Below are 6,400 nucleotides of genomic sequence, written 5' to 3' on the forward strand. Positions count from 1 at the left end.
TGACTTTAAACAAAACGATGTTAAGCAAATCCAGTTTCCCCATAAGAATTAATGTAAATGGGCAGGGGAGTTAGGTTCCAGGGAAATTTTACACAGTATACGTTTTAAACAATTTAATACTGTTCACAGATATGGTGATTGTAAAGCTTGGTTGAGGTGGTGAAGTTAGAGGGTAGGATATTTCCCAGGGAATGCCTTGCTGCTAAATGATGAACTAGTACTCGGCTGAGCCCTCAAGGGTTAACACGTTAATATAGCCTCTCACGCTCTACGAGGCAACAGGAATGGAGGGTAGGGGAGACAGCATAGCAGACAGAGACAGATACACACCTTGTGTGTGGGAGAGAGAGGGAAATGCACACTGCCCCTTTAAGTTGACCCACTCTTAAGTGCATTGTCTTTTTAAGTGGAACAGGAAGTTGAGACAGCAGCTGCTGCCCCAAGCTCTTTCTGTGTCTCTCCGTCCATGTCTCCAAGCTGCTCTGTATGGAGAAGGGGTAAGCAGGGTGTAGGAGCAGGGGGGAGGGGGACACCCTGACAGCCCCTCCTGCCTTCCCCTGCACAGCAAGCAGTAGGCTTGGAGAGCAGCTCCAAGGCAGTGGGGAGAGGGACACCTGAACTATCAGCAATTGATAGCCTGCTGGGCAGCTGCTGCACAGGGAACTTAGGGGACTGGGAGCTGATAGGGAGGCTGCCAGTCCACCCTGGTTCCAAGCCCCCACCAGCTAGCTGCAACAGGCTGCTCTTCCTGCAAGCAGTGAACAAAGCAGGAGGCTGCCAAACGATGTTAGAAGGGAGCATTGCACAACTTTAAACGAGCATATTCCCTCACTGATCAGCAACGTAACAACGAAACAGCATTAACCGGGATGACTTTAAGTGAGGATTTACTGTAGCCCCATTAATTCCCTATGGGCAGGTTAAACTAGATGTCCCTTGTGGTCCCTTTTAGCCCTATGATTCTATGATTAATAAATCAAGTGGAATAGTTCTCTGAATATTTATTATGGCTATTCCCAGATGAGATCCCAGGGCTGTTGAGAGAATTAATAACTGCTAAAATAACTGAGCTATTGAACTACTTATAAAAATGTCCAAAAAAAGGAGTTTATATATATATATATATTTAATAATCCATAAACAGGAACAAGTAACCATGTAAATATAGCTACTGGTGAGAAAAAATGATAAGTAATTTCTATTCCTAAACAAGAGAGAGAGCAAATCTGTAGGGGTATCTAGGAGATGATGGTATGAACTGAATACAAGGCAAACTGCACCAAACAAACTTGATAATTGTTAATCAAATTCCAAAACTGGCAGACAAGGTAATAACTAGGGCTGTCAAGTGATTAAAAAAAATTGTGATTAATTATACTGTTAATAATAGAATATCATTTATCTAAATAATTTTGGATATTTTCTACATTTTCAAATATATTGATTTCAGTTACAACACAATGCAAAGTGTACAGTGCTCACTTTATTTTTATTACAAAATATTTGCACTCTAAAAAACAAAAGAAATAGTATTTTTCAATTCACCTAATAGAAGTACTGTAGTGCAAGCTCTTTATCGTGAAAGTTGAACTTACAAATGTGGATTTTTTTATTGTTACATAGCTGTACTCAAAAATAAAACAACGTAAAACTTTAGAGCCTACAAGTCCACTCAGTCCTATTTCTTGTTCAACCAATTGCTAAAACAAACAAGCTTGTTTACATTTGCAGGAGATAATGCTGCCTGCTTCTTGTTCACAATGTCACCTGAAAGTGAGAACAGGTCTTCGGATGGCACTGTTGCAGTCAGTGTCACAAGATATTTACATGCCAGTTTTGCAAAAGATTTGTATGCCCCTTCATGCTTCATCCACCGTTCCAGAAGACATGCGTCCATGCTGATGATGGGTTCTGCTCAATAATGATCCAAAGCAGTGCAGGCCAACACATGTTTATTTTCATCATCTGGATCAGATGCCACCAGCAGAAGGTTGATTTTTGGTAGTTTCTGCACCAGAGTGTTGCTCTTTTAAGACTTCTGAAAGCATGCTCCACACCCCATCCTGAGCAGAGTTTGGAAGGCACTTCAGATTCTTAAACCTTGGGTCAAGTGCTGTTGCTATCTTTAGAGATCTCACATTGGTACCTTCTCTCCGTTTTGTCAAATCTGCAGCAAAAGTGTTCTTAAAATGAACAACTGCTGAGTCATCATCAGAGACTACTATAACATGAAATATACGTCAGAATGTGGGTAAAACAGAACAGGAAACATACAATTCTTTCCCAAGGAGTTCAGTCACAAATTTAATTAACACATTTTTTAACGAGCGTCATCATCATGGAGGCATGTCCTCTGGAATGGTGGCCAAAGCATGAAGGCGCATACGAATGTTTAGCATTTCTAGCACGTAAATACCTTGCAAGGGTGGCTATAAAAGTCCCATGTAAATGCCTGTTCTCACTTTCTGGTGACATTGTAAATAAGAAGAGGGCAGCAATTGGCTGAACAAGAAGTAGGATTGAATGGACTTGTAGGCTCTAAAGTTTTACATTGTTTTGTTTTTGAGTACAGCTATGTAACAATAAAAAAATCCACATTTGTAAGTTGCACTTTCACTATAAAGAGATTGCACTACAGTAGTTGTTTGAGGTGAACAGAAAAATACTATTTTGTTTATAATTTTTACAGTGCAAATATTTGTAATAAAAAATAATTATATAAAGTGAGCAGTAAAGTTTGTATTCTGTGTTGTAATTGAAATCAATATATTTGAAAATGTAGAAAAGCATCCAAAAATATTTAATAAATTTCAATTAGTATTCTGTTATTGTTTAACAGTATGATTAAAACTGCAATTAATTGTGATTCATTTTTTTAGTCACGATTTATTTTTTTGAGTTCATCACGTGAGTTAACTGCAGTTAATCGAAGCCCTAGTAATGACCTGTGTAGCTGTACTGTACTTAAGAATTTTTACTAAATAATTTGAGACAGTATTTTACAAACTCTTACTTAAAAATTTCATTCAGATGGCCATTATAAATGGTATTATGTCAGGTGAGGATAAAAGTGCTAATGGGATGTTCAAAGAACCATTGGTTAGGCCCTGTTTTATGAGAAGGGTAGATTAATGATTTATGAAGCTGCTTCCAACCCAGTTATGTAGCATTACCTTGATCACTGTGGCTTTTAGACTGAAAGAGATTCCCAGTGCCACACTAGTAAATATCTGCTGAGTAAATATTCTCTCCTACAGCAGGTGGCACTGTCTCCCTTGCACTCAACCCACTTCTCTTCCTTATTGCAGAATTACCTTTCCCTGGAGGTTTCAGGCTCCCTGCTGCTCTGAGCTAGCAGCCAAGTGACCAGAATACTGTTCACTCAGTCTGTGGGAAAGGTCTCTGGGGACTTGCTGAGGTCATTCCCTCACTTTTATTCTGTGCAAGCACTTTGTAAGGTATCATATAAATACAATTACAGGGCTATTTTATATAGAAGAGGTATCCAAAGTTTTCAGAGGTTTCTAAACTACTAGCTCTGATTCTCCCCTCCCTCGAAGATCTGTTCAGTTGGGCTTGTGATGCTAAGTCAGCCTGGCTGCACTGCAGGAGGTTTATGAAAGAGTAGTAGTAATAGAAATATTCAAAACTCTCAAACAATTCTGAAAGTTACTGCACGGGCTGGAGCTCGGGCGCTCATGCCTAGGGAGTGGGGTGGGCTTCAGAGCCCAAGCTGTGACTTCAAAGCACTGTTTACATGGTTATTTTTGGAGTGCTAGTGTGAGCCCTGCTAGTCCAAATCTCATCCTGATCTGGGAGATTAGCTTCTGTGTACTCAGTGTGGCCCCAGTGCATTGAGCACTAGGCTGGGACTTAGAAGGACTGGGTTGTAATCCTCTGTCTACTGGGGGACCTTGGTTAACCCCATTCCTTCCTAGTGCCTACAGTACAATCAGGAGCTGTGACATACATGATCTAGCTCCCAGTGTAGCCACAGTGGCATGGGCCAGCCCTGCCCAACCAGGACTCTGGTCTGTGTTCATGCAGCTCAAGTCTTTGCTGCTGTGTTACTGAAGCTAGTTTTGATTTAGCTTGCTCAGTGTGTACGTATTCCGTACTCACACTCCCAGTTGCAATGTAGACATATCTTCTGTGCTTCTGTGTCCCTCTGTCTTGTCTAGTTAGATTGTGAGCTCTTAGGGACAAGGGCTAATATGTACACAGCACAGCGGGGCCCTGATCTCGGCTGGGGCAGTAGAAACAAGAGCAGAACTTGCTTCTTCCTTTGAACGCGTCCAACATATCAGACCTTACATTTAGATATATTAAAAGATTAGGTCTATTAAAACTATTTTAAGTCATTTTTATGGCTTCCTTTGAACCATACACAGCTGGGCTGATGGCAACTACAGCATCTTGCTTTATAGGGGAGATACACAGAATACCTCCAGTATGGTTTTGCTTCCATATGTAAATAAAGAGAAGATACCTGCCACTGTGGAATGGAAGTTTTAGAAGGGGCTGGTTGGAATGATTTGCCTATCTCTTGTGTGGCTTTGCTACTTGTGAATAATGCAGCCATCCCAGACTCGTGTGGGTAACCCCTTTCTACCATACCATCCCACATTTCCTCTCTCTAACTACATACTTAAGGGGAGGCTTTCAAAAGGCATAAGTGGGAGTTTGGTGCCCAAATCCCCTCAACTTCCAATGGGAGTTATGTGCCTTTGGAAATCACTCCAGTACGGAACAGTGAAACCACATTTGACTGTTGTAGCTTTAAAAAAGTTAAAATTCAGAGTTAAGTTGCACAACCCGCCTCCCCCCATGTAATGGGGATTAGGACGATTCTAAAACATCACTCGCTCTTCTAACTTTTGGAAGAAACAATGGCCTTACCCAGCTCCCACTGAAGTCAATGACACCCATTTACTTCAACAGTGGCCAGGACAGGCCTTTTATGCATGGCATCCTTCGGTGTAGAGTAGTCAACTCCATTCCTCACCACATCTTCAGGGTAGAATGAGGTGCTGTGGAGACTGCAGCCAGTATCTGAGGACTGAAAGTTATTAAGGTAGCTAATTGTTTTTATATGGAGGGGAAGTCACTGGGCTGTGGAATAAGGTAAATCAATAGGGGTTGCATGGGACAGATTGGGCTTTGTGTGTATAGAAGAAAGGTTGAAGAGGAGGACATTTGTGGACTGCATGTATGGGATAGAATTCATATTTTATGGTCTCTTGACTACAGAGGGTAGGTGAGGAGGGAAGGGCCTGGTCTTTGGCCTGTGTATGGTGGGCTGGAAGGGAGATGTTGCAGCTGGCTCGTAAAGGGAGAGTGAATTGGGGGAGAGCATGTTAGGTGGCTGATGTAGTGGACTGGCTTGTACGTGAGTGCATTGAGGGTTTCTGATGTCACACTGGTAGGTGCAGTGGTAGAGGAGAGCTACGTTGTCTCACTCTGTTGGAGGAGTGGGCAAACTACGGCCCATGTGCTGCATCCGGCCCGCGGGACTGTCCTGCCCGGCCCCTGAGCTCCTGGCTGGGGAGGCTAGCCCTTGGGCAGCACTCTGGGCGACGGGGCTGCGCGCTTCTGAGCAGTGCAGCAGCGTGTCTGGCGCCAGCTGAGAGGCATGGCATGGTAAGGAGGCCGGGGGGTTGGATATGGGACACGGGGTCATGGGAGGCAGTCAGGAGACAGGGAGTGGTTGGCTGTGGCAGAGGTTTTGGGGGGGCAGGAGATGGGAAACGGGACATTGGATAGCGGGTGGGGTCCTGGGAGGCCTGTCAGTGGGCAAGGGTGTGGATACGGGTTGGGGCAGTCAGGGGACAGGGAGCAAGGAGGGTCGGATAGGGGGTGGGATTCCGGGGGGGCGGTTGGGGCGGGGGTCCCAGGAGAGGGCAGTCAGGGGACAAGGAGCGAGGGAGGTGGTTGGATGGGTGGGGAGTTCTGAGGGGGGCAGTCAGGGGGTGGGAAATGGGAGGAGTGGATAGGGGCAGGAGCCAGGCTGTTTGGGGGGTACAGCCTTCCCTACCCAGCCCTCCATACAGTTTCGCACCCTGATGTGGCCCTCAGGCCAAAAAGTTTGCCCACCCCTGCTCTATTGGTACGGGAGGGCATATGTAGGGCAGCATACATGGGTCCTATGGGAAAGGAAGGGAAGGTGGGTGTAAAGACATCTCAGAGACAGAAGTGTTGGATTAGGGATTCAGGGGCCAGGGCAGTGTTGAAGCTTATGGAACCTTAGCTTGTGAATGTTGCCTGCTTTTTGTAACTGCGCTGTCCTAAGATGGTTCCGTCTGTTGAACTCACAGGGGTTGTCAGAGCCACCCTTCTACGTGGTGTTTTGAGAATATGACAGTGTGGGAACCGACAGGAGGAAGTGCTGGAGCAGTATGTG

Source organism: Chelonoidis abingdonii, chromosome 4 (assembly GCF_003597395.2).
Source record: "Chelonoidis abingdonii isolate Lonesome George chromosome 4, CheloAbing_2.0, whole genome shotgun sequence".
Classification (NCBI taxonomy): domain Eukaryota; kingdom Metazoa; phylum Chordata; order Testudines; family Testudinidae; genus Chelonoidis; species Chelonoidis abingdonii.